Source organism: Ptychodera flava, chromosome 15, assembly GCF_041260155.1.
Source record: "Ptychodera flava strain L36383 chromosome 15, AS_Pfla_20210202, whole genome shotgun sequence".
Taxonomy (NCBI): Eukaryota; Metazoa; Hemichordata; class Enteropneusta; family Ptychoderidae; genus Ptychodera; species Ptychodera flava.
The window spans coordinates 5297522-5320485 of record NC_091942.1 but is presented as its reverse complement, the minus strand read 5'-3'; positions in this window follow the sequence as shown (position 1 = coordinate 5320485).

Genomic DNA, 22964 nt, shown 5'->3' with positions numbered 1-22964 from the left:
AATGAACATTTTCCTAAACGTGGCATGCTGAGAATGACATTTTGAATTATGTTGTTAGCTGTGGAAATATACACGTTTGTCGACACCAGCTCGTCTAAATGTAATGATTTTCTTCAACCTGGATTTAGCAAAACAATAAGAAAAACAGTCAAAGTTTTAAAATTCGATTCTTCATTACATTACCCGCACAAAAAATGACTGGTATTACACTGCAAATACGATATAAAAACCCTGGCCCAATTTTTATTCCGGCACAGCTATGTGACTTTCTACGAGGGTCAAGTGATACAACTGCATAAGCACTGACGATATTATGCCCCGGGTATACAGCTGAGTAGCGACGTAGAGGTGGATGGTATATCGACCAGGCGACGCCCGATATCATGTGTACGATGAGCTCGTATACGAGGTTCTTAAAAAAAGACAGGCTAAGCAGCGTAATGGTAACAGTTATTGCGCGCAATAATACAACGCTGTGTCCGTGTGCAACAACGGGACGCATTGAACAATAGGAGAGCCATACGCCATTTTTCAGTCAGCAGGTATTATTCCCCGGCATTGTGTGCGCAAACACGTCGACGGCATTCACACAAATTTCGTTTACTTCAGTAGCGAAGTGGACATATGTTTTATGATGTACCTTGTTGTTTGAGGCCTTTACCTCCAAATAAAAGACATGTAAATGAAAAACAAATCCACGACGCGGAATTATTTTTCATGGGTAGGTGTGATTTTCATTCATAGCAGCATTACTGTTTGAAGACAAAACCTCGGCCTTGTCTTTACATGGCGGGTACTTCCTTACGCATACTCTATTTTCGATGATTTAGGCAGAATAGTGTGTTAAATTGTTAAGGGATTTATCCGGTAGTATTCCCAAAACTATCAAGTTTCCTCCAACGAGTTCTGTCCATTTCTGGGGTCTATGTATATCACAAACTCATTCTCTGTTCTTAAATTGGGCCTCAACAGACTCTGATCTACCACAGGTGAAAGAAGGGCGGGGATAGTTCAAGTGTATCGATGCACAGTCTGGTGCAATGATACATAACAGGTGATGTCGATGATCCAGTACAAGGAGGACCTAACACGAATTCTAAACTTTAAGGTAGTATGCGCTTCCAAATTGAAAGACCTAAACTTTTGCTCAACTTTCCTCAATGTAACTTTCAAACATTCTCTCACCAGATCAAATATAAAGATTAGGAGTAAAACGTGCAAATTTTGGTACTAAGAGAGAAATTACCTGACACTTTCCGATATTTGAAATTCAAAATGGTCGCCATCCCTGTGTTAACTCAATAAGGTATTATAACATTTTTTTGTTTTCAAAAAGTAAGGCGGTGAAAAGCTTTAAAATAAGCCCCCACAAATGGTAGGTCAGAAAAGAATTGTAAACATTTGAAAGTCCGAATATCTGTCTACCTGGCACATTCCACCTTAAGATGGAGAGAAAGATGCGCTTGAGACTCTTATACCTTGACTGCCACTGGTTGAAAATTTTATATTCTATCCGAGTTTCTGATCATACTCGGGTTTTATCTTCGAAAAAGGCTGCATTGTAAGTCTGCGAAAACATAACCAAAATATTGTCGAAAAATGCTATTGACACCGGGTCGATATTCTGTCACTGTCAACCTAGTATGTAGTAGCGTAGATATCATGAAGCTAGTGCTACTGAGATGGACACACACGTAGTTCACATGTGTTTGTCGTCACAAGTTTTCGGGATGAGTATACATAGTGAACTAAAAGCTACACTAATTTAGCTATAGATAAAGTCATTATCCATCGGGCATTTGAATTCTTTCCGATATGGTTAGAAAGGAGCAGCTTTCCAATTTCGTGTTGACAGCAAGGAATCCAAGTCCAACATCCATGGAATGTTAAAGTTTTGCGGAAAGATCACTACTGCCATGGCTGCCTAATAACAGACTGTCATTGTCACAAACGACTGACTAGACACTAAGTGAAATTATGATCCGTAAACTTGATCAAATTTTGAATCAACCATATATACATAATCCAACAGAAACGGAACATTCACGACATCTCGCAATTTAGGTAAAACTGTGTGCTTAATTCCGCGCGGTCATTTTAAGCTATGGACAGCGTTTGTCCACTGCAAGACACAGACATGGCTGTACGTAGTACTTATAACTTTTTTATTTCCTCTTTCATAACTTAGCGTTGGTAGTTAGCCACTGAGAATGGATTTCCTGATAAACACTTTGCCAATTGTCCATATTTAGAGATGTTTGTATATTTAATACGTGATGATTTGAAAGTAATTTGTTTTGTGTTTCATCGATATACTAGACTTATCATGTAGACATTGGTGCTCGTTACATCAGTCTTGGGATTAATCTTCTTTGATATATTGTTTCTTGGTTTGGAGATCGATTGTTGTAGCGGCCTGTAACACATAGCGTGGGTGTCGATGATTACGTTTGGAAAATGACGTCACGGTAAGCCCTGTCGTGTGTCGCCAGCGATGTTCATAATTCTCACCACAGTCTCCAGAATCATAACAGCGTCTGTCCATTGCCGCGTTTCTATGACAACCCTTCCATTACGTCACCTCTCACGGACTGCCATCGTAGTGATATCGAGTGAGTGGCATGGTGTTGATTTTGAGATCAGGATCTCAATTTAAGCTGCAAGGATTTCATCACCGAATGCTTAACAAGCAAGTTATCAAACATATATTGTCACACAATGTTACCGTCTAATAAATAGGATAGACTTGCGTTTTGTGCTATTAATGCTATGAGGATTGTTTTAAACTTTCAAATTTTCACAAACTGAGCATTTGATGGTCGCCTAAAATACACCTGCAGGGTACCGAGTAACAAAACAATATCGAGGCGATAAGCGGCGTTACCTAATCTTCTGCCTCCTATTTCAAGTTTAATGAAATATTTGATAAGACTAAACCGACAATCTGAGAATTAAACTCAATTATGAAAGGCAGCTAAGTAAGCTGTGTACTTACTTATTTTAATTAAAGATCATTTAAATATTGTATTTGTTTTAAATTTGGTACAACGGTGCCTGTTATGCATGAACTGATACGGACAGACTATAGTGACTTGAGGACAAAAACCAAATGAGCCATTTTACAACCTGTTTGTTCTGTGCCGCCGACTCATTTTTACTACAAGAAAGGACGGAATTAAATACCCTGTATTTGTCGTGCTCATTAAAAGCTCGTTTTGGCAGTCCTGACGTCGACTACTGAAGTGACAGACGTTTACAAAAAGTGGTCCGCGAAATACCTATTGTCAAGACCCTCATACTGATACGTCCGTTCGACTAAAATCAGCATGCTCCCCGTTCGCAAGCTCCTCCTAAATAATCCGACCAATGTCGGACTTGATAGAACCTTACAAGAACAAGATCAACAAAATAATTGACAAAATTTTAACGACTCTAAAGAAGTTGTACTCGTGAGTTCTTGAGATGGACGCGTACGTCATACAAGTGTCGGGGTAACTATGCTTTTTGTATTGTCCCATATTATTTTTGCGCGTGAAATGCACTCGGAAACCTTTCCAAATACAACATTCCTGGTTTTGTTCCATACATGCAGACAAATGAATTTGCGCTCTAACTCTTACACGCAACCTTTCGTTGGATAACAGATTAGCGTAAAAGCAGTGGTTGAAACTGATTCTAATAATTGAACCGTTTCTAATGAGTAGCAATTCAAAGAACGCTAATTATGGGGAACTATTACCATCCGGACGCTGAACTAACGATGAGTGATGACGCTGTTAATTTGTATTAATTCACTACATCCCAGCAATGCTATCTATTCTATTTATATCTGGGTGTAACTCTTGTCCGCTGTTTGTTGCCTTACTGTTTGTCCTTAATTAGCTAATTCATCCTTGATTGAAGAAAGAAAACACAGTAAAACACATCTCATTAAAATTTACGTATTGTTCTTAACTTACGGGATACGTACACGGTATGATTAATTGGCGATTGCTCTTTACTTTCCAATTTCTGCAAGCGATGGTGCAGACTACATCGATACACTGAACCAGGGAGGACCACAAAGAACGGGAGAGGTGTGACCTTGCTAATTTTGATGGCTGATTTACGTTCTATCGATGGCTGAAAATGGCTGGCAAGGACATATCGCCATTTCCACAGTTTGTTGGGAACACTATCGATGGCTGAATCTCAAGTGTTCGATAAGTCGTTCACCCTCCATGAATAACAACAATACTGATCTAAGAAACACTTCAAATATTGAAGGGAAAAACAAACAGGGAAATGATAATAACAAAAACTATGGTCTTTTGATGAAAATCTTGCTTCCTGCAGTTTAGTCGAGAGCAGGGCAAACATAGACGGTGTTATTGTGCTATAGGGTTCAGAATACGCCGTAGCTTTACGAGCTCGAGCTCTGCCATTTTGGATACGACTCTATTGCAGTGAATGGCTGCTCCCACACAATGCACCGTAAAGGTTTTTCAATGAGCCCCACTTGAGTTTTGGGGCCTAGGGGTATGTTTTCTTTTACTATCCCGTTTTCATGCACTACACATGCGTAATTGATAATAATTATATTTGTTAACGGGGCATACAATTTTAAATGAGCTAGTCCGCATTTTCGCCGCCCATTAAGTCCGAGACACTGCCACGGTAAAGTAAATCGTTCCTTCCCTCTGTTACAGTGTTCATTCATCCATTTCTCGAAATAAGGTTAACATGATGCGAGAAACAATTGTTGAGGGGCTGCAGAATACTAAGATGACCAAACTCTGACGTAGATGAGGATCAGAAGACGATGAATTTAAGCACATACAAGCACTAGCAATCACCTACCACCAAAATAACCAGACCGCCGCTCAATTAGACGACGGTGTATCCACTCAAAACAATTCATTTTTCCGGGCCCGATATATTACTGATAAGACGTTCACAAATTTATTCTATTCAGTCATAACAATGTTAATACTTAATTTAGCACGTGTTTGTTGATATATCACATGTCGATACTGTTTTTAGCAACAGAGTGCGTATATACGGAGTTCTATCGCTTTGCTGTTATCAGTCCCTCCAGTGTAATCTAATGCAGGATGTGATGCTGCGGTATACTGGCTAAGGTCCGAGAAAACCATCGACAGAGAACCCGGTGCCAATTCATGTGCTGACACTATGACCAAAAGAAGTGAATTACAAGGTTTTACCGGAATGGCAATTCTTACAAAAGGTGAAGAGCAAAACGATAGTAAGGTGTTGGTGATAACGAGACTATAAAGACATATTCTACCTCGTTGGCGACACCATTCGAAAGTCAATTCAAGATAGGTCTAACCACAGTCCCTCCACTGTCCTTGTGATACAACAGAATACAGTAAAGTGAATGTGTATGTGCCTCGGGGAGAGATTTTTTTCGGAAATTCAAATTTGTTCACTTCTTTCAGTGATCTGCTGCTTAAATGAACTGATTTTGACGCCTGTGAAGCACATCTTCCATCGTTCCCGTTTTTGTGATTTTGAGGAAATTCAAATTCCTCGCAGAGAGCTACAACGGAGTTCAGCAGTCATTTTGAATATCAAGTTTTAAGAATCATGCTTCTGTAATCCTGAACTGTGCGCTTCTGATTTTTATTGTTGACTATGAAAGAGAATGATTTAAACTTGCCTTGAGGAAACATTTCAATACTTTATATTCCGACGTGCGTATATCCTCAAGTGCAGCAAACAGCAAAGCAGATTTCCCTTAAGCTTACAGTATAAAAGCGCGCGGGCAGTGTGGCTGATACGTTTGTGTCTTTCCAGAAACCACGACAAACACCAGCGGGTACCCCGGCGAGGCGTTCTACAATGACGTAGAAAATAACCACCAAAAGGGGGACCTGATTTCATTTTAATTGGATAAACACCGGTTACGTTTTCCATGTTGACGCTGATTTTCACGCTGGCACGGCCATTGATGCGCGAGGCTCGCTTCCCTCACTCCATAGAAAAGATCCCTAATCTGTTATTACAAGGCGGCAAGTTTTTAACAAAAGGCGAACGATGCCTCACAATGAAAGTGCAAAAACTTACCATAAGGATCGCCTAGGGAAGTCAAAGTAGCAATGATAGCGGTGCCTTTTCACGGCCTGCTCAGGCAGAAAAGATGACAAAATGTCATTTTGCGTACAACGTAAATGCGCTCTCTGAAGGCGTCAGACAATCTGTGCTGTATTTGCTTCATGGATGTTGATAGCAGAACAATAGTCTCATCAGAATTTTTTCTCAGTGAAAATTGAAGTGTGACTCTAATTACAACCTGGTGCTCGCTCGATTAAAGCTTACTTGATTCACATTGGTTAACAAAGTTGAATATCTGGCTGTCCGATCCCTCAAAATGCAATGCATCTATGCCTATAATACAAGCATTTCATCCGCACTTATCAATCAACTCAGAGGGCTTGAAGTTTTTGAGAGTCGAAAACATTCAACTTTTCCCATTTCCTAGTCACTACACTAATCATAAATGTTTTTATGTGCGAAGAAAGAGAATTTAAACGCTTTGCATGCTCTTAAACTATGCACATTTTTTACACTTCGTCCATGACGTATGCAATCAGTTTAAGATTTCTACAAGCGACATCGGAGATTTCTGTAGAAAGGCGCTATTGACAATAGCGGTGGACAAAGGTCGACTAAACTCCGGGGCAAAACTTTGAATTAACATCGTGACCAGACTGCAGACTACTTCAGCGTACATTTAAGGTAGAACGCGCCTCGGGGACAGATAGTCGGACTCTCAAATTTCTACAATTCTTTTCTGATCTACCACTTGTGGGGGTTCATTTAAGGCTCCTGGAGAAAGAAAAACTTTTACCTTATTAGTTTTTCGAATATCCAAACTTTGATTTTTCCCTTTAGAGTTAACATATGAATGGCGGCCATTTTTTGAATTTCAAATATCGCAAAATGTTGGGTAATTTGTTTTGCTGGTTCCAAACTTTGCACGGTGACCCCCGATTTTTATTGTTGATTTGGTAAGAGAATGATTGAAAGTTTCATTCAGTTCAGTTTGAGCAAATGTTTGAGTCTTTCACTTTCGAGGCGCATATACCTTAAATTGAAAACACGACAAATACGAATATTTCAGGATGGCATCATGCAAACTTAATAGACTGTCGCATGCATATTCTACCAGATCATATCTGATTTAACATACTCATTTTATAATTCAAAACCACATGTTGATTTAATTAGCGTCCTTTACGTCAATAAGACATTCCCATCGTTACAACACATTTCATGACATGTTTTTAAGTATCCTAATATCCCGTTATCGAAACGAGTTTCGAGAAAAGCTGAGTTCAGGGCCGAATTTTCACCGGCGTGCGATCACCTGTGATCAAATGACATTAGCTAGCTGTTTTTGATGTTTTTGACTACAAAAAAGGAGACGCAAAACAAGATTATTCGTCTTGCGTACTTCCAAGAAAGTGTAAATACCACAATACCAGAAACATTTTACACGATACAGATTACGTCGCCGAGGACGAGACTTCGTTATTGAAAGTATCTAAGGCGTTTGGCATTCTTTGCGCTACGTTTTCTGCTCTAAAGAAACTAAAACATCCTAAAAGTAATCTTTGAACTCTGAAGTTGCCAATTATATGAATACCTTTGTAGCAATTACCCTTCGATTGGATTTCGCTTTCTATTTTCCGACAAGCGTAGGAATTTTGGACTCTGTTCTGTATCCTTGAATGGGAAAGATTTAAAAGAAAACGAATCACCACCAATGTCCTGGTTAAGTATAATCGTAGCCTGGTTTTCCATCACTAACTTTGAAGGGGGAAGTACTGAGATCACGGAGAATCGTAAACCCAAACGGAGATAAGGAAAGTGCTGAGGTCATGTAGTCATCGGGATAAAATTAGCCGCTGTGTAAAAGGTAGAAGCGCCGCTGGGACAAAAATCCAGAGTCCCGGATTTTACAATACTTTTCTGACCTAGCGTTTGCGGAGTCTCATTCTAAAGCTCTTGGAGTAAATCAAATTTCATCGTTTTATTTTTGTAAACTCGAAAAATTCTGATTTATCCAAAACAGTTGGCACATGGATGATTGCGGTCATTTTGAATCTAAAGCGTTAATTTGGTATAATATTTGGTAATTCACTTCTTCTGGTATCGCATGATGATCTTTGATTTTAGTTTTAATTTCGAAAGATATCATAAAGGAGCGTGCACGTGAGAGCAATAGTTTAGGTCTTTCAATTTCTGAGACGCGCACTACCCGAATGAAATCTGTATATTTGTGTTTTCTTGTAGCAATTTAGAAACGAACGAGACCAGCCGGGCCAAGAAGCTAATCTTACAAAATTACCACGATGACTCAAAGCGTCAAGTTCAAAATTCAAGTTCAGCATGGTTTCTACTAACGCAATAGTTTGAAACTGTCAATCTCCGTGGAGTGAGAATTTCGAAAGCTGTAGTTCAGTCGCTTTGCCGAATTTCCTTTGTGCTAACAACAGTATAATATTGAATCGTTTGAAGGGATTTGAAGCAATAAAGTGGAGCAAGTTCTCAATTCAAATCACAATCATTGACACTCTGTAATTACGCTGGTTTATTGTCTACGCCTGTTCAAATTCTTGTCAAAGACATCTGTAACCCATTCTTCTACATATTCGCTCACAACAATTGTACTCATATCATACGTCATCAGCCCCATTACACCGTGAAACGCGGGGATCATAGCTGCAGGTATGCTCAGTTGAGGATCACGTCTAAAAAATCTATCTCCCTTTCGAAATGTGACGTTGTCTGAATGTCTTTTTTCTGTAGCCTTTCATTAATTATTGGTTCTTCCGTGAAAAATCAAACCTTTCTTGCGAGCACGACTTCGGCGATTTGACACGTTTTTAATCATTTTAAAGTTGGTCAGATGTTGGACGAGCCACGCGTTTCCCCGGTAACTTAATTTCATTTTGCTTTCAGCTTGCTATCATAAGGCAACACGTCAGTTGTCAGGGTTGTCGAGGTTGGGGAATTTTGACAGCATTGGCGCTGTGTTTCATTAATGAAATTGGCGGCCCAGAATTTTCTTTACAATTCAGTGAACGACATTGACGTCTGAGAATCTCGTCCGGCTGGTGCGTACTTCGGAGACAGTTCTAACTCACGCGGTTCGACCAATCAAAACCAGCTTCATCATGCATTCGGTGCGCCGAGAAACACAATTTGCTGTAATGTTTGTTGGGACTCCGATGTGCGTTTAATCATCGTGAAGTTAGGGGGTCTACTGACTTTTCTTTCTCATGTATCAACAAGGTTGAATAGAAAGCAATTCATATGCAAATAGCCTTCACTAACTCTGCTCCGAACATATGGTTAAGCAAATACCAATTTTATCATTTTAATACATTTTAATTGTCTCCGTTACAGTACTAGCCTTTTGTTATATGCTAAAAACGAACGATCCGTGAAATTTTATTTATGTCGGGGCAGGGGCTGAGAATAGGCTGAGCAAACGACGGAAGCTGATGGAAAAAAGAGCCATGACATGACAAAAGTATGCTGTGGAAACAAACAAGGGGAAAGGGGAAAAGATGTGGCCCTTCCCTTGATTCGGCGTGAGACACGACAATAGCCCCAGTGGGTTATTGCACCGTGAATGGGGAGCATAGCGCAGTGAGCAGAGATATTTCACGTTGAATGCTTCGTGCGAGTTTCAGGAACAAAGTAAAGTGACTTGAGTGTGTTCAGGATATCTTCAGATTGGCTCGTCAACAGCGCGTCAAATCACCAGCATAAACAGAAGCACGGCGCAACATGGATGGCAGTATTATATCATGTATTAAACTAATTACAGCTGCATTCACACTACTTTACCGAATGATGTTGATGAGAGCTTCGTCAGTCGACAGAAAATCGATTTCGAAACATTTCATTTAATCAGTGCAATTTAAAATAGTAATCACCGATCGGAAAACTAATTCAAAAATTTGATTTCTTGTGCTCGCACAATTTTCATCTCTCTAGGATGATCTTGACATTGGAGTTGTATATACGCATGTACCTATCGTAGGACGCAGGAACGGTATGTGGAACGCGCACGCGGAGATTACACAGACTCTGCCCCTAACCCGAACCATGTTCAGAACTTTGATTTACGAACTTTGGAACTTCGACACTAAGGGACGTCAGTGTTTCCACCCGATTAGTGTTGTGACATTTACAGACCACCTTAATCCCTAGAGGATTAACCCGGAACGTGAGGCATGCAAAACTTCTCACGGTTGGAATAAACAGGCCGATCTGTCAGCTGAAGGGTTTTCCATGCTTTTTCTCTTTTGATATCGTTGTATTAAGTACAATTTTAATTTAGAGGAAGCGGGATAATTCAACCGTTATCTCCAGCCTTGGAAAAAATGTAGTGCCATCGCGTCAAGGCACTGCTTCATGCCGCTTTTTTAATTAAATGTCACCTATTTTAAAGGTGGTTTACTCTGGTATTGTCGATACCGTCACCCCTCTCTTTTTTTCTCTTTTCTGTTGCATAATTATTCGCAGCCCTAACAGTCGAGAGGACAGCCTGGTTCAGCGATTTGACGTCATTTCATAGCGACACCATTGACTTCCAAAGCTGTTGGCCCGAACCTGCTGTTTCATTCACTGTTTTGACAGCTTTAACGCACGCTGTATGTGAGCTGCAATGCTTCTGTAAAGGAAATAGGGAATTTACTCCTACAAATCGATTTATAGAGTTTCAAGTTGGTCAACCATGGAAATAAAACGTAATCTTGTCAGTTTTATAAACGTACTCTGACTGTATCTCTCTTTCTGTATCGCTACTGCATTCTCTGGTCACTTCCACTAACACGCTGTCAACCCGTACACATCCTCGCCTGTTTTTATCAGTTTTTTTTCTAACTGTTTCTGGTCGTCTGGCATGTCATTTCTGCTGTTGTTTTCCCATCCCCCGCTATACTCCTCCCTCCCTTGTCTATCCCTGCGACGGCATCGCTCGTAATTACCTTTTGGGTTTGAATTCGTCCACAATTAAACTTCGAAGTCAGGGCCAAGTTCAGATAAAGGGCAGACGGAATCTCGGCGTTCATTATTCCTGCGACTATCCCGTAATCTGATATTGAACCCATCCAGTTGAAACAGGGAAACTACGAACCTAAGAACACACTGTTTGAAATCCAACAATCGTTAAATAACAATGCCCTTGTAAGAGAAAGGGTATGTTAATTTCATTCACAGAGCTAATGACTGGGCAAACACGCGGCAAATTTCACAAAAAGGCAAATTTTACAGAGTAATAGAGGGCGTTTGATTTATATGGAACAGGTGATGGTCAGTTGTCTTTTCCTTGGTGATCAGTATAGTACCCAAAATCTGGTCAATCGCAGTACGCATCATGAAATACTGAATGAGTAAAGAAACAGCGGCATGAATAATAATTGACATATATCATTATGAAGATGCAGTCTTAGACTATTATTTCATGGTCAACAGTTACAATTTTCTGTCGTGACAAAAAATATTTACATTAGGTTACGAAACAATGTTTGTTTCTTATGGCACTATAAGGTACCGGCTTCGAACGTAATACGATCAAACTTGGTTGTTGTTTGAGGGCACTTCTTCTGAATGACTTTATAACCCTATCTTTTTGCATGTTAGGCCTACTTACCCAAAAATACTATCAAATCTTCGGATAGGTGTTTCGGATTCCCGGAGTAAGCCATATCGTCTTTGAAAATGTCAATATTAATCCTTAGGGATCGATAAATTCGGGCGCTAACGAGTATATTTGCGGCGGCCTTATTTGAGTTGCAACTCGAAAATTAAAATCTTAGTTGTTAAAATCTATTAAGTTTTATGTTTATCGCCAATGTCCGATAAACGTTCTGTGGCCATACTTCGGTAGGTATTTTTACAGAAGTTGTATTTGATTTCGGATCATCTAATCGAAAATCATGCAAAAAGTACAGCTAATGGGGCTTTAAGTGTCTTAAAGGTGTCCACAATTGTCATCATTTTTGTTACTGCATCGTTGTAACAAAAGTGAATGTTACTCAGTAAGATACAATCAGTCTGTGAAACATGGAATTACAACACGTTATTTTTGCTGATGAAATATTGAAGTCACTGACAGACCCCATAATGCGCATGTCAGAGCAAATTGTGAATCGCTTAAATTTGTACACGTGTTTTCTGTGTCAAGTAACTGCAAAAGATCTTGAACACGATTGGATCTAATTTGGGATAATTGGATGGTAAAGAAAGGTCGTTTTCACCTGCAAATGTAATCTCATCTGCTTTTCTTTTTAAGTCACACATTTAGTTGTTTTTATGAGTAATTTGTAATATCGAAACATTCAGCCATATGGCACCTAACACTTTTGAGAAATTTGAAAAATATGAATATCTAATTATCCCAAATTAGTTCCAATCGTGTTACCTTAAACTTCTTCCTAGTTGGCTAGTCTGGAACAAGGCACGGTAAGGTGATGGCTGTTCTCTATGACACTGATCAGAATTTTGACATGACCAATTATCGATGAAGTGTTAAACGTTTGTTTGTTTGTTTTTTCGTCAAGAAGGGTTACAGAATCAGGTTCATTTAACATCAATTGTTTGGGATACGCTGTGATAAACTCAACACCATTACACTCAGGAATTAAGCTAGCTCACGGCCGTTCTGATATCACACCAATGGAGAGGGTATTAGGGCGGAATGACTCTGATGAAGGATTCAGACGGGGTGGGTGCCACATGAAGGTTATACCCATATTTCTCGCGGTTTTCACGTACCTTCACCTAATGTAGACTTTTGACCTAACAGATGTTGATAATAAGTAAAACTTTTGACCGCTTTTTCACCCCTGTGCGACTTTGACCCATCATTTTGTAGGAAATGTAGAGTTTTGACGTCAGGATTTGAGTTAAATGCAGACTGATGACCTACGAATTAACGGAAAATTGTAGTGTTTGAGCTTTGCAGTTCGAAATGTTCAGGGTACACATGTACCCAATCTGGGATGAGTATCTCCTCTCCAATACTCAAATCTTTGCCGCTCCAGATCACCGCTTATAACAAAAACACTGTATCAGCTCGTGGAAAAGTATTACTGACGGGAGAATACACAAAGATACCCGCATACGCTATGTAGATACAAATTCGCTGTAATCGTAACACTACTCATGGCGAATATTACAGGACTGCAACCTTCGGACTCTGACAAGTGCCTCCAGGCAAGCTTAGACGCATTCCTTGCCCGAGGTCCGTGTCCTTCCTGCATTATTGGGGCGGAGATTCTATATTGCACTGATCATACGGGTTTGTACGTCGAGTTAGCATGACAAGCATCTCTCCATTTGGCCTGGCTAGATTCAGATGTGGAGAATATCTTGGTTTTCAATGTGGAACGAATATCAGATCGAGGCTTGTTTCAGCGCCAGCAAGTGGCGAGTTTTAAAAATCATGGCAAACATCGTACTAAAGTGCCGCTGATAAATGGCCACCACGACGCGCATGACAAGACAAACTCGTTGTGTTAAGGGGGAAGGCCGTTAATAAGCTGTATTTCGATCATCGTACGCCTTTTAAATCAAGTACGTGATACAGAATCAACGTTCAGACATTGTTCTGAAAGATTTCTTGCTCAAAAACTTGTCAGCAGTTTGAACTCTACACCCATAGAAGCAATTCATCGCGTTTTCGTAGGGAATCGTTGTCTTGTCGTGAAGTCTTTGCTCTTAATATAAACTTTCATTTCCGGAAGGGGGAGGGGGCAGAGGGCAGGTCGCACAACAGAAACGACCTGTGAAGCGTCAATGAAATAAGCGCGGATGCTATGTATTTATAGGAGATATAAACTTCACCTTTGTGAGTCGCCGTAAATTTATTGCAGCACATACGAAATGGATTTTGTGGCGGTAGTAAATTTGGTGAACAATAGGTCGATTTCAATTGTGGCCGAGGCTGTTGGTCTACGGGCGCTAATGACAAATTTATGGTCTTTTGAATCGTCGCAAGAGAACAGACTGTGAGGGCAACAACACACAACACTGTAGACTTTACACAGAGACAATTGCCCCTGTGGTAAGTTGTTTTATTAAGGTTAAAAGGAGTGTTTCATGCGTGTCGGAGATGAAATATTTACTGTTTTATACCGTTGTGGTTTGGATGGCTTTATGTGAAAGAATAATAATCTGTAAGGATTACAGTCACAAATTTCACTAATTCTAACATCGTTGATTTTATCACTTGTGAGATGAAGGTACCCGCGAGCGCATCCATGCTAATGTGCGGACACTTTGTGTGATGGACGGAAGGACGGCCCTTTGTGATAGAGTCAGAGCTGTATATATGCCACTGAAGATGGTATGACAAGATATTATCAAGGACAATGTGAATTAAGAAGTGATTATATCATAATGACCACGGTTGCCTTGAAAGGCAGAGATATTTTATTCAAAATATGGGCACCTAATGGTGTCGAAATAAAAGAGCAGGTTTGGCAGGATTGTGAGGACGGTGTTTGGATTTTTGTCGAGATCATGATCTGTGATAAAAAATACAGAATTCAAAGGTTTGTGCCTGTGTGGTTTATACCCCTGTACTTTCAAATACCAGCGTTTCAAATACAACCGAACACTCATCGTGACGTAAGGAGATAGCCTCGTCCGAGGCTCCTATTATCGTATATTATTTACATGGCAAACTTCAAGCCGGTGTTAGATTTGTTAGCGGCCTTGGAAGACTCATGGATTAATACTGGAATGTTTATTCTGGAATAGATAATCTCAAAAGCCACGTAGTTTGTTGATTTTAAACCACACTGCAGACATCACAGTAATCTTCTAAACTTCAACCCAAATCCGATTTGCTGTGCTTTAGTCGAAATAACCAGGCGAAGCTTTTGAAGAAAGTACTAAGTGACGCCACAGAAATTACCGGGGCATTCTGAGGAAAGAGCCCGCTCAGTTTACCGAAACCAGGTGATAATAAAATTATACCAGTTGGGCTAGCAGACAGAAACCACCGGGTCATTTTAAAGAAGCTAACCAAATCGACACTAAGGAAATCACGACACTACTGAAATCTCTTGTTTTTGGTTTTGCGTCTTTGGAACAGCCATCCCATACTGACAGTGATTTGCATCGTAACTTTGCCCAAAATATCGAATCTCTGATTCTGGCTAGGGAGTCTTGCCCAAAAATCGAATCTCTGATTCTAGCTGGGGAGTCTTGCCCAAATATCGAATCTCTGATTCTAGCAAGGGAGCCAGCTCGGGGAAAAAAATAAACAATTCAAAATTGTTATGAAGATTACAATGTTTTGATATCCAGACAACGACATTGTATGTTAATTGATTTCGTAAAATTGAAAAACTCGGAATGTGCCGAAGTCATACGAAATAATTCGTGGAAGCTGAGGATCATCGATAGAAATTACTGTCACGATAATGTAACGGTGTTTTGACAGGTATTACCTTTTTCAAGTACGAACCTTAAAAACTGTGAGGCCGAGCCGTTAAATTATGTATATCAAGTTAGGATATCAAAAGAGGGGTGTCACCGCCTATACCGTAGAGATGTTGCAATGTTGATACTGCTGATACATTTTTACAACCTCGGTGTCTCTGCTGTCTTTTAATTTTTTACGAAATAAAATGACCTCTAATGCCTCTGACATCTAATATACAAATTGAAAGATCAATTCATCGAGACTCAATAGTGAACTTTCATTCGAAAACAGTCGGTGGTTATGCCACACCACGCCGAGCGACGGATGTTGTGGCCGAGGATAAACAGCGCCATCTTCGCGAATACAAAGAAATAAGCCTCGTTCCGGAAAACTTGCAGTATCAAAACACACAGCAGCTGACAGAATGATATAGTAACAATCAAAAAAGACGATTGAATAACCAGTCAAGGCTGAGGCTGGCCGATCAAGGGTGATGCCGGGAAGAAATTTAAACACCCCACGGTTGCACCATTGCACTTGCATTAATTTGATAAATCATTAAATGCTATTGTTTAGCACCCCAATCAAGTTCTTGACGAAAAAAGGAAGTTGATTATGGGTTGTTTGAAACTTCATTTCTAATTTTAACTTTTTGAACTTTCTTAAACTGGATGAAGAAGAAGAAGAAGAAGATGAAGGAGAAGAAGAAAAGACAATTACTGAAACTCATATTTAACCATTCTATCGATTATATTATCTACTAATATATTAGAAATAGCACATATGACCCCTAGCTGAATGTCATGCAACCACATCGACATAGAGGAGACTGCGTTTAGTAGCGACAAAGTCATCTACAGGCTCTTAAATCTATATTGCAGTGCCTCCACCTACGTGTCTCATACCTGAACGGTTTTACTGCTGGCTAGTGTCAAAAAGGTATCTGGTTGATTCAAAGCGAATATGCGGAAATATCATCACACGCGGTATAGACAAACGACATTCAGATTTTTTAAACCTTGGAAAGTTGACATATAATCAAGGTAACAGCTTGACAAAGGTAGGTACAGGTATGACTACCAGAATGGGACTGACAATCTTAAAATATGGATATGACTCTCGACATACAGGCAGCTTTCAACGATAGAAAGGTTTTGATGTCCAAATGTAGGAACGATTCTCAAAAAGGACTATAAAGAATGAAGGTGTAATTATGATAATTTAATTAGTTATATAGCTTCTTGATCCATACGAATGATGTGATCAAAAATTCTAAAATACATGTTCTAGAAGAAAAAAGCATCTTGGTAAAATGTACAAGAGTTAAAACAGTTGAACGAACACGAAATCGCATGAAGTGATCAGCTCATGCACGACCCTATCAACGCCGTGGTTTCGCCAAAACCATTGTTATCAATGGTGGGTGTGGACCAGTTAACATGGAACGGGGGTTAACAGGTTTATCATTTTGCGGCATGACTTATTTTGCCATAAACTTTCCTTAATAGCTGTTACATCACTTCATGTCTAAATAAAACTAAATTTGTACTGTAATGCAGTGCCATATATAGATACACACAAAAACAACGGTTTGTAGGGTTTTTCATCGATATTGAATTATGTCATGATGAGGCAAAACACATTAGAAATTCTGATAAAAATGTGTCACAAAATTGATTATGAGAAAGTGCCATACGAAACTGTTCGGATCTAATTTTATTGAAGTTGGTTTTGATAATTGCTAGTTTTTAAAAGTGGGATCTAAACAATGATTATGTCTCTCTGAACTAAACTATCTCATTGTGATTAATCAGATTATGCGGGGAAAATTATTCATATTCCCCTATGAAATGATGGTAAAACTTACGACAAGACCGTGCTTTAATTTAGAAACTCAATTTCTTTCATTATAATCAAATCTTTGAGACATATTTTACTAACTGAACAACAAACGTATTCAATTCTAAACACCATGAACATGCAATTACGACGAGTGTAAGCTTACAGCGATTTGTACTCCAGGAATTCTTTGAAGAAGGATAAACGTGCAGAATGTATTGTTTATATGTTGTATTTTGGTGAATTAAAGAGTTACAACCGAAAAATATTAATGTAAAATGACGATGTATGTATGTATGTATGTATGTATGTATGTATGTATGTATGTATGTATGTATGTATGTATGTATGTATGTATGTATGTATGTATGTATGTATGTATGTATGTATGTACGTATGTATGTATGTTCTATCTATATTCATTCATTCTATCCATCTATTATCTATGTATCTATAATAAATCAATCACTCTATCTACCAATCTATCTATCTATCTATCTATCTATCTATCTATCTATCTATCTATCTATCCATCTATCTATCTATCTATCCATCTATCTATCTATTTATCTATCCAATAAACATGACTGCAAGGCAATATATTAAACATGCGGAATTCAGACAAAGTATACTTAACTGCATACATGTACAGAATCCCGATACGAAGCTTCATCACGAATCATTTGTGGGGAATATGTCTGTGTGCATGTCTGCATGTTTTATTGTAGAGAGGAGGTAATCGGTACTAGTTGTTTTGCGATTAAACATGATTTTGCTTTTAACTAGAAACGACGTCTGTGGCCTAAGTTTCAGTCTACTTTTAGAACATGGAATTTGTCACCTACGAATTGTCGTCGGACACGGCTATGTCTTCTCATTTACCATGAAATACTTTACTTATTCTATCAACCCCTTCACCACTATGGTTAAGCCCAAACCCATTGTTAGACGATTGTGGACCACTTCAAAGTAAATAGGGAGAGAACAGGTTAAATACGGCTCACCAGGTTACCGAATGCAATCTACACTGAGTGGTTACCACAAGTATATTATCCTAATACTCGCTGAAGAGGAAGGTAATCTAGGGTGTATATTACATGGTAACGCCCAACGCTACAAGCCGTAGTGCGTGTTAGCATATGAAATTAATCTGTGTAAAATCGCAGGAAGGAATACAAAATCTATGTATTGGTGGAATACCAGCATAAATACACAGATGAAGAAATTATTATAATGCTTAATTTCTTAATCGACAACATATCTGTTAAGTTTGGGGTATGACATTTCAACAATCTATCGGCATACCAATGGGTACAAATTGCCCACCCCTTCTTTCTGACTTATTTCTGTATTCATATGAAGTAGAGTTCCTTCAATCTCTATACAAAGCAGAGTCTAAAAAACGTGCAAGGCGTTTTAACGACACGCACAGATATTTTGATGATCTGATTACTCTTGACAATCCAGACATATCAAATTAATAACATCATATTTATCCTGATGAGTGGGAAATTAAGGAAACAACCGCGGGTAAGAACTCAGCTTCATATCTTGATCTGTTCTTACAAGTGGGTACTAATGGGCTACACATTAAGCTCTATGACAAAAGGGATTATTTTGATTTTGAAATTATAAATTATCCCCACTTGTCAAGTAATATTCCATCTGCACCTGCTTATGGTGTGTACGTGTCTCAACTTCTCAGATATTGCAGAGCTTGTGATTCCTACGCTGATTTTCAAATGAGACACAGCTAATTGGCATCAAAACTATAAAGACAGTGATGCACACCAAAAAGACTAGTGAGGACTTTCAAAACGTTCTATGGTCGATATGACGACATTGTGGCCAATACGTCACCTCGGTCACTCAAATGATTAGTAACAGCATTCCCGGCTTTAACTACAGTGATTCATATACTGTATAACTTCATACAATATTCAGACAATTTTGGGACCAATCCTGATGGGTCTGGCATGCTAGCAGGGTACGCTTACCCATACCGGTCACTTGGTACCACTACTAACTATCAGTAGTTCAGGATGGTCCTACTTAAATTTGTATATCACAAATGTCCCATGGGCCTGGTAATGTATTTACCTTGAATGAAAATGATTATTGGACAAGTTTAGCGTCATATTATAAGCTTACCCTTATAAGATATTACAAAGTCTTGTAGTTAGGTTTACTTGGTATAAGCAGGGGAATAAATAGGCTTTTACATGTATGTTCTAAATGTCATCGAGATGTCATTGGTGAAATATATGAAAAAAAGCACACATTTAAATTTGAATATTGCCAAAATGTCAACATTACAGTATAACTGTATGGTATTTTCCTGACAAGGACTTAATTAAAGTAAACTCCTGTATCTTTGCTTTCATCCTCGGAATTCATTAAGAATGCTTCATCACCATCTAACGCATCCTTTATATCAACGTCATCACCAGGCTGCCAAGAAATCTTGACGGGAAAAACCGTTCGACCCTTTCGCCGTTTCTCTGCAATGATGCGACTGATCATCTCGTCTGTAGAAGCGAAAATTTCCAATTGTGTCTTTGCTAGCCGTCTAGTTTGGTCTATCAGTTGCTTTATTCTTTCATCGAGTTGGTCAACGACATCGGGTTGTTCTGAAGTACTCGGATCTGGATGAGAGAGAAGTCTTTTTACCTTACTTTAAAGGCAAATTGCATCAAAAACCACGCACATTTGTGTAAACCAGCAGTTAAAATGTGAGGTCGACGCGAAGTTCGATGTCAAATGAACAATAAGATCAATTGACATGCACATGTCATGGTGGAATCTTCGCTAAAAGGAGCAACGCACACAATTTACAGACAGAATAAAATACTAATGACAACCAGAATAACAACAAGAAATATTTAAACCAGAAAAATGCGAATGACAAAAGTAAATAAGGTCTGAAACTATAGGTACTGAAGGTCAACTTTAGCAACATGCACAGCAGAGAATGTTTCAACCATAGATGTACAAAAATAGACATCCATGATTTGAGCAAGTCTGTTAATATGTCACACGGCGAAATTTTTTACGTACTCCTTGCACTTCAAAGTGAGTTCCGACAAGTATTGTAGTAGAAGAGTAGAAAAGTATTGTAAAATTTGATGTCTGAATATAATGTCTACAATCATGCAAAATGAGTCACATTTTCATCCAGTTACAACCATTGTCCACGATTTAATTTCAATTATTTGCAATTGGAACCATCTATCCCCTAGAGAATTAATATGTCTTATTTTTTATATACCCACCTGTCTTAAACTTTTCGTTAGTGAGCTTATGGAAGAGATCAATGACGTAATCCACAAAGTCAAATTCATTAGCCATGCTGTCCGTCTCGTCTTTTGCACCAGCAAACGCGTCTGTGACAGCGGCAGTCAACTGGTTACTCAAGCAAAAACACATAGAGAACCAACTTGTGAACAATACGACCATTCCAAAAGGGTCGGCGTTTGAAACGAATTCCATATCGTAGCTTCGAAGCCTAATGCTGCCGAGAATAAACAGCGCCATCTTCCTGAAAACTGAAGAGAATGTTCTCGTTCCGGACAGCTCGTAGTATCTAAGATACAGCAGCTGAGAGAACGCCATAGTGAGAATTAAGAAGACGAATGGGAAACCAGTCAGGGCCGACGCTGTGCGATTCAAGGTTATGCCGAGGATAAACATCCTACGGTTGAACTGCAGCACATGTATGATTTCGATAAATGCCATGAAGGTAACAATCCCGATCAAGTACAGATACATCTCACACCATCGAGTAATCAAGTCGAAATCAGTGAAGTCATCTGTTAATAAGAACAGGAAACAAATAATTAGCTGATGGATTGACAATGCAAAAAAGGTTAATTATCTTAGAGCACAAGATAACCGTCTCATACGATTCCCTTGTGCGTAAATAATGACATCTCACATACATCGCTGATCATAAGGTTAGGCTGCGTTCACAAAAATGGTTAGGGGAGGCTGGAGGAATTCAGGGGGGATTCGAACATTTTTGGGGTAGTAGAGGGGAACTTGAAAATTTTGCTCTGCCTGTAGGGGGACTTAAAATTTTTTGGTTCCCTTTTATGTTTTACATTTTCAAATTCCAAGTTTTGTAGGTGATTCAATGAAAGTGAATACTATTTTTATGTCATCGAATTGTTGTAATGTGAGTAATCATTTAACAAAATCTAGAACCATTTTGTCACATTTCATGATTTTATCTCGAAAAAAATCTAAACATGTGTGATTTGTCATAAAAAAACAAACGAGCCTAGTAAAAGGGCAGAAGCTGCAACTGTTGATGATGTTTGCAATATTTCTATGTAATATATCGACTTCAGTTTTTTGCTGTCTCCCTACAGCATAATCAAACACACAATATTAATTGTTGACAAAGCCTGTATATATACATATGTATTAGGTGATAATTTAATCAGTGAAAGTCAGTTGTCAGTGATACAAATGCATGGTACACATACACAGGCTGTGATAGCAAGCTGAATACTGGACAGTTCAACATGCTGTAGGGAGTAGAACAAGAACACAGTTGTATAAACTGAACAAAAATATTGTCAAAATTATCAAAGTTAATAAAGCTACTGCCTACGGGCAGTGTCACTATCAGATACTGCCCTGCTACTGCAGTGTCACTGTCACTGCATACCTGAGCAGTGATAGAGGTACCTATGACTGTGATGTACATGGTAGTTTAAGAAGAGCTTTGTGTCAAATGACGCTCATGACGGTGAACCATACTTGTACACAAGATTAGGCCAGAGAGCAACACATGGAAGACTAGGATACTTTCTGGCATATGAGAATAATATTAAAGAAAAAAGATGGGGTCACCATATTCAATTTTCTAAATTTTCATAGTCATGTCATAAAGTAATACAAAAATAAAACTTTGAACAGTAAAGACTAAATGAAAAAATATGTGACCAAATGGAATTATTTATTTTTTAACGAAATTTGCCATTATTACACCCAAAATTTCAGAGATTAAAACATTTATTTGATGGAATGTTTTTACCTTCCAATATTGTCAGTTTGAGTAGCATCTAATTCATATATGTCTTGTACTTTTGAAACAAATTTTGGTGGGTCACTGTGCTCAGTTTTTTACAATATGGCAATTAGCCAGAATTCACAATTTGCATACTCTCTCATGATCGTCATTTTGTGTGCTCTTCGGCAGAAGCAATTGGCCTGGCCAGATTTGGATTAACTCAAGTTGGCTTAGACTAATACAAAAAGTTCACTGATGCGTTTAAAAATGAATCAATTTAACAACTTGCCCTAGAAATATGACTTTACAAAGTACTAATAACAAGTAATGTTTAACATCTGCGAGCGGAATGGCGCAATATGTGTTTATTTTGTCTGCGCGCACATCCTTTACAAATATACGTGCTTGTGATAGTTTGGGGGGACTTGAAAAATTTTGATCGTATAGAGGGGCATTTGAAATTTTAGGGTATTGAGGGGGGGTATCTGAAAAAATAAGATTTCAATCACGATTCCTCCAGCCCAAATCGTTATTTGTGAACGCAGCCTTAACGACCGCTTACAAGTCACAACTTTCAAAGTCAACATAAAATAGACGTTGCTTTGAGATCGGTTTGACACTCGATACTGTCTAATCAGAAGGAGTACCTTC